At 42.0% G+C, this 11,765-nt stretch overlaps 1 protein-coding gene across 5 annotated transcripts in view; it reads left to right on the top strand.

Annotated features, from left to right (window-relative positions):
- znf469 (zinc finger protein 469) overlaps positions 1 to 11,765 on the top strand; it is a 227,596-nt gene that overhangs the window by 201,713 nt on the left and 14,118 nt on the right. The window lies entirely within an intron of this gene.

The following is an 11,765-nucleotide window of genomic DNA, read 5'->3' on the forward strand; positions in this document are numbered from 1 at the left end:
TCATTACTAGTTCTCAGATAAGTTTTTCCTAAAATGTATGTGCAATGTGGCATTCTGCACACATACTGCTGCAGGCTTGAATGCCTGCGTGCATTTAATGGTCAAGAGGGGATTGGTGGTGGTTGTTTATGCAGAAAGTGTGAGGAAGCAGAATGACTGTGAGAAACTGAGTCTCCAACACTCTGGGTTTCTTGTCTTTCTTGGTCACAGAGGAGGAAAGCGATTGAGCAGATCTAGTTGTGCAGCAGCTGTAAAAATAGGGAGGCCAGGAAAAGTATGATTCATGTGATGGAGGACAGGATTACTCCAGCTTGCATATAATGTTTTGCTGCACCATGAAGAAGATCCAAATGATGTGCCCAAATCAAGCCTTATCAGCTAGCTCCCACAGTGATTCACAGAAATGGAGCGTTGGAAATACCATGGAAAGACTTGGATAAGCAATCATTTGTGATTTAATTCATGCTGAAAGCAGGAATTACAGTCCTAGTTATTTTTTCATTGATTCAAATAATACCATTGTGAATTTTGTCAGGGAGTAAAACACTTAAATTTGTTAGAATTAATGTACTATCACTGGTATCAACATTATTTCTCTAACCCAGAAGCTGCTAAATTAAGCCATTTTTATGACCAAAGCATTTTTTATGCAGAACTGTCAAACAAATAGTAATTTATCCGTTGTCTTTAAAAAGTGCTTTTACGTAAATACTCCAATGCTCCTGAATGGGTATTTTTTCCATAAGATATGGTTTGAGAAAAATATTCTAAAGTACACAGAATTCTCATTGGGTCGTTTGGCCCAGTTAACCGCCTCACACACAGGCATGCAAAGCTTGAGAGTTTGGGCATGATTAAGGCACAGAAGCCACTTTCTCCATCCTGGCCTCCAGCGCTGGTCTCCAGTGAGCCTAAGCTGGTCTGAGGGGAACAACGTGAGCTCTGCCAGGGGTTTTGGTTTGTTCCTCTGCCTCCAGTCAACTAGCGACCTATAATAAGGCCTCCTGTTCAGCATGGCAAAGGCAATAGAGAAAGTGGAAAAGAATTTGCAGTTGACTAGGTTGTCAGAGCTTGTTGATCACCCAGAGATTCGTCCTGTAAACCCATGTTTGGTTCCATTAGAGTCACTGCAGTGCTTAATTGGTTAATGAGCACAACTCCATCTGTAACAACAGTGGTTTTCTGACTGTCGTGGTGGGTATTGTGTGTCGGAGTCTTGATGTATCTTGTTCGAGCTAACTAGGCATAATCAGTGTGTCCTGCTTGAATTAGTGGCAGTGTTGTCTGTGTCAGCCAGACTTGCAATGATCCTTCTGAATCAGTGGACATGTTGTCTCAGCAGTGCCATCCTGTCCAGCATGGATTAGATCAATACTGGTGTTGTGTAGTGTTGGGACAGCAGGGACCGGATCAGTACTGGTTCTGTTCTGGCTTCCATGGGTCAGTGCTACACACTCTCTGTGGCTGAACTGTGGCTGTATGAATGGCTTCTTGCAGTGGACGTACAGAGCGTCATTCTTCTCACCCTCATCTGAGGTTGACATCCGAGGGGGAAGCCCAGGGAGCCGGCAGGCTAAATGTTTTTTTATCCCCCTGGTAGGAATGGACGTATCAGGTGCTGTTTTAATGCGTTTAAAGTAGAAAAACAAGACAGTGTCCAACGACCGAAGGGAGAAATGACAAGGACAGTAGTGAAGACAGACTGTGGCTTAGGCCGTTCCCCTTGCATATTGCAAGGGGTAAAGCAAAAACATCCAGTCCAGCGACAGACTCATCATTAATACTCTGGGTTTGTTTGTCTTAAATGTTATTTGCCCACTTTGCCATTTCCCCAAGAATCTTAAATACCCCTGCCCCCTTGGCCCTCACTGGGTTCTCTGCGTAAATAGTAGACTCAGTAGGAGTCTACCATCCCCAAGCTCCTGCCCCCCTCCACCCCCTCAACTGTTGCCAGGTCTAGATGGGACAAAGTGAGCATTCCAGGAATAGCAACATAACTCCAACACCCCAAACCATCCAGTAAGAGTAAGAGTTTTTTTCTTTTTATTTCTCCTCTTACCCCTTTAACTCACAGACAGGTTTTTCACAGGAAACTACAAGACTCATTATGTATCTCCTTAACTCTGTAAGGTGTCATTTTATATATGACCCTTGATCCTTTCTTTCTCTTATTATGTAACTAAACACATGCCAGAGATGCAGCGGTGCCAGACAGACAGACAGACATTGTACAAATACTTGACACCAGCTTGTTTCACCTCTCCAGTCTGGGGCAGCACTGTTGCAGTGTGTCTGTGAAGCACCAATGAAAAGAGGGAATGAGCAGCCACTTGATTCCAGTGGCTTCAAGAGGGAGATATTTGTGAATTTTTAAAATAAAGCCATCCTGTGGCTGGTAGGGGAGAAGCAGGGAGGAGCATTGGGGAGAGGATGAATAGGGTCCTGTGCTCAGCCCATGGGTGGACTGAACCCCTCTGTTTGCACTTTTTTCGGCTCTGGCACACAGGGCTGCCTGTGAGGAGTGGGTCGGAAGCAGGAAGTGGTCGTGTAAGGCGATCTGCAGATGCAGCACAGAGCTCCTTTTCAAGAGCAGACCCCTTGGTCCCTTTTTGCACAGCGACACATCAGGTAGTCCTCCCAGCCACAGCAAGACGTAAGCCACACCTATAAGGGACCAATATGCTAAGATGGGGAGAGATGAGAGGAAATGATTGAAAAAGAGTCAGAAAGAGGTGGATGTAGAAAGAGGATGAATTGCAAGGGAAGTAATATCCACTGCTTGAGTCAATGATCAGATTGGAGAGGATGTTTACCAGAGGACTGCTGAAATGACTGCCAAAATTTGACATGGATAGACAGCGATCCAAACTGTAATCCATGAAATCTTCTATTAGTGCAGAGCATGGAATGATGGAAATGATAATGTGTTGAAATCAGAGCTGGGAGATGGAGCTACAGGTGTACTGCAGGTTGCTTTTTCCATGGTGTGCTAGGGAGGAACTCACTGACCTGTATCTGTCTGTTGCTGCGTTATCCCATCTTAGATATGAAGTAGATTTGCAGTCGGCACTCAAAGCCCCAGGAGCCGGAATCTGTTTCCTCTCTGCTTGACTTCCTTTCCTCTTCCTCATCCCTCCCTCCCTCCCTCCCTGTCTCTCTCTCTCTCTCTCTCTCTCTCTCTCTCTCTCTCTCTCTCTCTCTCATCATGACTTTTGGATTTCCCAGCTGACATAATTGTTGTAGGTGAATGGCTGAACTCTGTTATATCTGATTTCCCTTGGTATTTATAGTTTTTGCAGCTGCAAATAAAAAGGACTTTGCTCACAAAGGTGGCCCATTGACAAAGCACTTAGTTTAAGTAGTTTAAACACTCAGCAGGAATGTGAGGTACTCCAACAAGTCCATCACTCCCACTTCATTTTGCGTTAATTGTCCTGGCTATTTCCAAAACATTACCATAAAGTGGTTTTCAGCAGGATGCATGCATACCACCTCGTCTCCCACTGCACTAAATAAACAAACACAATAAAAGGACAAAGTTAGCGTCCTGCTGAATTGTCACTAAATGACAGCTCAGCGGAGCTTCACTTGGTATGAATAAAGCCTTTGTTTGAACAGGTCTTGTTGTTATTGTTTCCAAGTGCTTTAGGTGCAGTAGACTGTTGAGGTGGACCAAAGTGTCTGACCCCAAAATAGAAACAATTATTTAATGGTGTGTGCTTGTGCTGGGCGGCTTTTGTGCCCATCATTGCCAGAGGGAGCAATTCAGTAGTACTCTGAATCTGTGTTAGTCTGTATTACAGAAACAGAGCTTGAGATTTATTTCATTGTGGCATAGATTAAAGTGTGATGAAATGATCCAGTCAAATCTATGTATGTGGCAAATCATTTAGCACCAGTGAGGTTTTTAAAGGTCTCCCCAGTCTGTAGAAATCTTTTAGAACTGAGGCACAGCAGAGAGGAACAAAGAGACAGACAGAATCCAAGTCACAGTCCCACCAATAAAACCAAACAGATGAAAAGTATGCCCCACGGCCACCGCAGTGCTGCTGTTTTGTGACTATGTATATTTTTGAATACCGTGTCATGAGTTGACACAGACTACTTAGGAAAGGCTGAGTCGTAATTAGGTCATTTGGACATTTCCTTGGACTATTTAAAGGGAGGCAAGCAGGGTGAATTTGGAAAATGCTGGTTCTGACTCACGCACACTGCGCCTGGAATTCCCTTTTCGCCATTGGCTGGGGACTACTGATTTTGGCACCGGTACAAATTGGACTTAAGAATAAAAAAGGAGAGAAAAACTCTGTTTTTTCTTTTTGCTACCCTTTCCCCCTTCTCTTTCCCTACATACTGGAACAGTGGTGGAAAGACAGACTCTCCTTAGGTTAAAACACTCAACTCCAAATAACCTCAGCGCAGTATCTTATTCCTTGACTATGTTTCTTCTAGCATTAGGCCATGACTACTGTCAATCATGTGCATGCTCCACTAATGTTCACCCTAAATCTTCTACAAATGTTTTTGTTTCCTCCTTGCACCAACCCCCACCTGCACTTTGGTTCCTGTGACATAATGCCAAACTGAAGAGATTTACTTTCACATGTTTGTGTGGGTTGTAGAAAAGGGGGATGAAAGAAAGAAGCACATCAAGAAAAAAGGCATAAAGTTACATTTCTAAGCAACAGGATGATGCATGTGGCACTGTGGTTTGAAGCAGAGGAACCTAAGAAGGTGGAAGTTTACATTTGATGGTTTTCTGGCCTATTCTTTTGTCCTTCCCATTCTCCTGGTTTCATTTCTGACCTGTTTCTCTCAGCATACATCCCATATTATGTTGTGCCAGCGCTGCAGAAAATGAATTGCTTCCTGTCACGAGTCTGCATTCCCTTTGATTTAACGTCTGTGTTCCAGTCGATGACCCCAACAAAACAGCCTAAAACTTGGCTGAAACACTTTGATTTGTTTACTGCATGAGACATGAGTAACATTATACTAAGAGTTTGCTTCCAACTGTATGACAATAGCACAGTGCATTTTGAAATAAGCATAAATATGGCACAAATATATGCACAGAAATGTATGTATATACTGTTACATACAATTGAGTATACAAATGCACTCACACGCATTCAGTATATTTGTGTAAAACCTGAAATGCCCCACTTGTCTCCTAATTGCAAACATGAACTAAGACCAAAGGTTCATTCATAAATAGACCTTTGTATATTCACCGGCCCTGCAGCCTCACAGGGAAAATGTATTTCATGAGAATTAACTTGTTTCATTTGGCATTCAGATGTGGTGCATTTATGTCGCCTACTTTCCCAAGATTTTAGGAAAACCCCTTTCACACTCACGTGTTGGAACTTGACTGTCTCTCTCGTCTGGAGATGAATGTGAGGTAAACTCCCTTTTAGTCTTACAAGCAAAGGTCTTACCTGAAGGTGAAAGGTTGTGAGTGTGGCCTGGAGGTAAACTCAGTTTAAAACCAAACAAACTTTCACCTGATAAACACTGATGGATTTATGTCACTCCCAGCCTGCCTGAGTCACAGTTCATTTTCATTACTTCTGTCTAAATGTCATTCAGGGGCTGAGCGTTATCACTCTTCTTCTATATTTGTCATGCTCACATGACATTCAGTCAAAGGGACTTGTGTTTAGGTTCATCATTTCTTAAGCGCTTTGAGTTGCAGCTGAGTTCATGAGAAGCAAATCAAGCCAGAATGTCGTGTTTATGTGACCAAGATTAAACTTTATATGGTTTGTGCTGTACTTGTAACTTATTTATATCACATATATTCATATGAAATGCCTCAAATTCCAGATGTTGGTAAGTTTGCATTTAGGATTTTTTTTTTTAGCTGAGGAATATAGAATTTCGTGACTGCTGAGTACATTAGCCTTTTACTGTGAACCACCAGCCTAATGCCACCTGCAAAAGTCATCATTGAGCTTTGTAACACAGCAGCCTTAGTTATGCTGTAGGAATCAGAGCGTGTCTTTAGGTGATAATTCTTTTGTAATTAATGTTACTGTACGTGTGTGAATAAATGGGCTTCTGTTGTAATATGTGGGGTTAGTGACATGAGGACACAGTAATCTGCAGCCGTGCCTGCCCATGCACGCTTGTCTTAAATGAGTTTGTTCATTGATTTCTGGGTGGGGGGGTGATAGGTCAGTCAGGGAAAGTCGAGTCCCCTGAGGCCACTTACACTCAGGCTGTAACTCTGCCCCAGCAGGCTCAGTCTCATCTCTGGACTTTCACCTATGTGGTAGTGGGCCTGAACATGGTACAGGATATGCAAATGTTAATGGAGCAAAACATGCAGTTCCTACATAAATGACTTCCTCTGTTATAGTGTTTTAACTTAGATTGATCATTGAGATGCTACTCAATAACCCTCATACTGTGTTGGCTGTGTGTGCTTCCATCTGTCTGCCACACATCCTTTCAGTCCTGTATGTTTATTTGTACCTTTTTTTGTTTGTTTTGTGTGTTGTTGTTTTTGCTGGTTGAGTTCTCCCAAGAAATTTGAAGGACAATTAAAACGAAAGATTTATTATTTCCTTGTTGTGTGTTGCAGAAACCACTGCAAGACTGCTATAGTTCATTCTTCACCTCTTGTTTATGTGTGTGGGGGGTCCATTCACCACATCCAGATTGAATATTTTTCACCCGGCGACCACCTTAAAATGGCCTTGGTTACACCTTAGCCAGTTTTGTTTAAATTACTTAAGCTCAGGGCGTCTATTAGAGTGTGTGTTTTGCTAAAGAAAATGTTGATCGAGTGTTCCTTACCTTTTATATATCTAAGTGTTTGGAGCCAATACTGCTACTCACTAAAAGGTAAAAGTGTAGTCTCAGAATGTACTGCGACAAATAAGTTTAAGGTCAAAGAGGACAGTCTTTAATGACGCCTTGTCCCATTCCATCACACAGTCTCTTTTACATTTTAATAAACCTTTTGGTGATTTAGAGAAGCAACCAAATACTTTGGCCCAGCAGGAAAAGGGACAAGTAAATATTGATATGGCAAAAAAAGGAATTCAGGAGGAATAAAACCCGAAAGAGGGATTTTGTTAATTAAGACGGTTATCATATCATTAAGGTTATCATGGTTATGAGTGGAAGTCAGGAAATTTTGTCTAGCTTGCCCTTTCACTAATATCCTGTTCTGCTTAGTGGTGTTTTACAGTCTGTCACATTCTTTACCTATTTATCCCGTCGACGTGCTGAAATAAGGGAAATTGTGTCAAAAAGAGGAAAAAATAACCTTTAAAGACTCTAAAACAAAGATTCCATCATGTTTGTGGAATGCTGTGGTTAGCAATATGGAAACAGACTGAGTCCAGAATCCAGTGGTTAGAAAAAAAATAAATAAAAGAAAAAAGTTGTCTGAGAAAGAGGAAAAACTTGGGAGGGGGTAAGGGGAGCCTCTGGAATTACACACCAAAACCTTCTCAGACACACACACACACACACACATAGGCAGACACACATACTGAAACATTCACACACACCACACTCCTTCCATCTTCCCCACCGTGCAGCTAACCACACTGGGTTAAGGGTGGGGTAAGGGTTGGTGGAGGTATGGAGGCACGAGTATAACAAGCGTCCTACAGTACTGTGCTCACTGTTTCATCTGCAGTACTCAGACATTGGTTTCTCTAGCATCTTTCAAACATTTTTCACGACTACTTCCAAACAGCACCATGACATGGCAAATGGTGTGTAGTCTGTAAATTATGAGATGAGAAATTAACTTTGCAAACTACTGACAGGCCACTTGTGTTCTCACTTCCATAAAGCTCTAATGTGGAGGATTCATGCATGTTTGTGTGTATACAGTATGTGGATTTTGTGTTTGGTTTGTGCCGGCTGACTTTTTCGTTGACTTTAACTAACTGCATTTCTGGGCTAATGACTGCCTTGTTCACACACGATAACGGTCTGAACATTGTTTTTTATATACAGGTCAGTTCCCAACTTCTTTAATGCCTCTCTTTTGTGCCTCAGCAGCAGTAACACTATAACATAAGGTACTGTTAGCTTAGAAATGGAGTCAGCTAACATCAACTTTAATTCCCAGTACATCCCAAATGTCACATTAACAGTTCTTAGATAGGGAATCTTTAATAAATGTGGAAGTATTCTGGACTCTCTTCATATTGCCGACATACTGTATCTCTCCTCTTTGTCTTCCTTAGCAAGCGCATAATCGCAGAGATCTTAAAGGCAAATTGCTTGCATAATGGATGTTTCCAAAAATACAGAAGAGTAGGCATGCTGACCAAGGCTTTGGCGGTGCGCCCCGGTATGGGCTGTGGGCCAGCCACTCTCGCTGCACATTCTCTTCGCTGGACCGTTCATGCTGGGAGAGGTGTTAAAAGAGCATTCAGGCAGTCCGTTATTCTGCCACCTGATCCTCCCCCCTGCATGCCTCTGATTACACAGCCTACTGGGCTACGCAGCAAACTGAATACCCCTTATAAATTACACTTATCCCTTTGTATAGTTTTCCCACTTTTTACAACCCACCCCTGCTTCCCTGTCATGATTCCTCTTCTCTCCTCTCCTCCGCACTAAGTCTGGTCTCATCTTCATCCGTCTTGCCTCTGTCAGTGGTCTCTGTGTAATGATATTTCAGTGCCCAAGCATCTGGAAAAACTGAACAAGTTGGGAAACTCCTACTAATGCCAGTTATTGATTTCCTTTATTATAAAGGGAGCCATTGTTTGTAGAAGTGGATTGCTGAGCCTGCTGCTGACCCTCTCTTGGTCCTAATAACATTTTGCGTCTCTGGAGAGTTATTGTCTTTAGGATCTTACTGGTTTGTGTGATATCTGAAGCGAATCTTACACTGCTGCTCTGTTAAGATCACCTGCTTTGGTAGTAAATGGTCTGGTTTTGCCATTTCTTACAGCCACCTTTGGAGGCTCTCCTGTTACAAAACACACATCAACAGACATGTTGAATAGCTCAAAAGAAAGAGATGCTGAGCCTGTAGTCTTTTAAGCTAAATGACTTTGAGAGATATGGGACTTATTGGGGGCTTTGGCCCTCTTGGAAAATAGAAATTGCAAAAGCAATTATGGGCTTAAAGCACTGATGTGATGAGTCGACAGAGATTTTCACAGAGCTACCAGCATATTTTCACTCAAGCCAACACCACATACATCCTGCACCAAAATGACAGGCAAAAGGCTTTCAGGAAATTGAGTTTTCATTCAAGCACCTTTTACCTACTACCTCCTTTCCTTGTGTGAGTAATGAATAAAACTTTTTTGGAGTTTTGTTGTCGTCACATACTTTTTCCCTCTCTCTTTCACACACATGCACGTATGCATAGACATGCACCTTTACCACAATCACACTAGTTCTTCAGCACTCAGCAGTCTCAAGCAGGGTGGTGTTGTGGTGTAGCCATATGGGGCGCCACTGCTTGAGAAGCTTGGTGATTTGACAGGAGGCCTAAAGAACACACAAATACACACACAGCCTTAATTGACTTGTAAAATCCCACTAAAACACACTTTTATGGAACAAATTTTAGACCAGTCATGCAGAATTTGATAACTTGGGCCCAGCTTGCAATTCTGTCACCGCCACACCGTCTTTATACATGATCCAAGAGCAATTTATATTTTTCAAGATAAAACTGAATGAGCTGCACCAAAGACACCACGAAACTGGCAGATTGACATGTTTTTGTGTGAAATAATTCTGGCTTGTAGAGGAGGCTGGTGTTAGAGAAGAGTTATTGAGCTACTTAGGGCTGCAGGGGAAGTGGACATGGCATTTGTTAGGAAATAAATTACAACTTAGTCTTTGTAAACTGACAGCTAAGGCCATGGTGCTACTTCTGCAACAGCCCTGTGATCCTCATACTGCTCTTTTTGTTGCTGGAGGCATTTATCCACAGCCCCTAAACCTCAGTGGCTGGTCTGCGCAAATACGGTTGGAGCTGTGATGTATGATTGTGACTGTTGACTCTTGTGACTCTGCAGAGCTAGATCAAGCACTACCTGGTGGAGATGCTGGCAGGGCTATTCACACCAGTTTCCCCAATCAGTGGCAGAGAGCGTTGCAGACACTCCTGGCTTTGAGATTCTGCAGAGATGAAGAGGGGATGTGATTTTTCACAACCAGGCCTAAACCCAGCCAGGTCTCAGCCTCAAGCCTCCCTTCCAATGTGCTAAATATCTCTAGGAGGTTTACCAGATGATGAGACAAGGAAAAAACATGCCAGAGAGTGATCCCTCTGGGTAAAAGTGCAGGGTCATATTTCTATCATTTCATTCGTCATACAGTATCTTGAGACATGGCCTACTGGTCTACACACATAAACAGAGCACTGTAGACACAAAACCAGGTCGTCTGATCCTTGTCTGAATCCTGCATCTTCACATCCTGTCTCCCACACCGTTGCTCAAACAACTTAAACTATATGCAATGAATAAATTTTGGACCACCTGTCTGCTGCAGGGGGTCCTAGAACCTCTTTGGTTCATAATCCAGTTCTATGGGACTCTGATCCCTCATTTACACAGTAAAGCCGTCAACACAATGTCCCTTTAAGTATGTGAACAGGACCATGTTTCATCATGATTGTAGCTGGCATAGTTATTTTGCCAGGGTTCACAAAGAATGACTGTGTGCACAGCCTGTCATCATCACCCTGATAAGTACTAATGTAATGTCAAACAATCTTATCATGATGTAAATGCTCAGATGATCAGATAATATCACAAGGAAAGGAATCTAGGTGTGTTGCATTTGCAGAAAAATATGCGCAACTTTCAGTCTATGCAAAATGAACTGAGCTATGTATCTATTTTCTATAAGTTAACTGTAGGAAGTGTTTGGCTTTTGGTTCATCATATTTCACTCTAGGTGTGGTGCTATTTTGATAGACTTGCATTCTGACAAGTTATTAACAAAGAGAATGTTTCTACACCTACTTTATTCCCACACCAAGATTATTGAAAATAGAGGTACAAATGAAGCTCTTTATTTTATTATTATTTTTTTTTAATAATACCAGTGCATTTATTTTCTGATAGAGACTAAGCTTCTGGACTGACATTACTTACTTATAATGAAAAGAAAATCTGGTGTTGATCTAAAAAAAAAGAGAGAGAGCGAGAGAGAGAGAGAGAGAGAGAGAGAGAGAGAGAGAGAGATTTATGAAGAGTTTGGTTTCACATTTTTACACCATCGTTGCATTTATGTAGAGAAGATATGTGATCAAACATGTATGTTTATTAAACTATGAAATTATGTACACACATTGTCAGTTGCACCATGAAGGCAGATGTTGATATAGAATGTGTTTTAATATTTTAGTTATCTGCACACAACTGGGCTGAAAATATTATATACACACTTTATCTGAAGTAGAAGCCGGATGCACTCGTGTTCACATACCATATCTTTACACAGTACTATTCATATTTAATCGGGTAGTTTTTGCTAAATGTTACTAAGAAAAACTTTCCCTAAGAAAACTATAAGGCTTGTAAAACTGGCAGGAATTCTGTGTCTAGCTCAAGGGCCATTTAGCAGGTTGGATTTTATCCAAAACAGCGGCTTGAGCCCAAATCCTCTGGCTACATGGTGGTATATCCAACTATGAGGCCACCCCCAAACGCTGGCTTTGGTAACAGCCAGGGCAAATAGACAGAAAAGGTCAGATGGAAGTTTGGTTACCAGGTCTAGAAGTTGCATTTTGGTGCTAACTCCAAGTTTCTTTTTTG

Source organism: Sphaeramia orbicularis, chromosome 6, assembly GCF_902148855.1.
Source record: "Sphaeramia orbicularis chromosome 6, fSphaOr1.1, whole genome shotgun sequence".
NCBI classification, from domain to species: Eukaryota; Metazoa; Chordata; class Actinopteri; order Kurtiformes; family Apogonidae; genus Sphaeramia; species Sphaeramia orbicularis.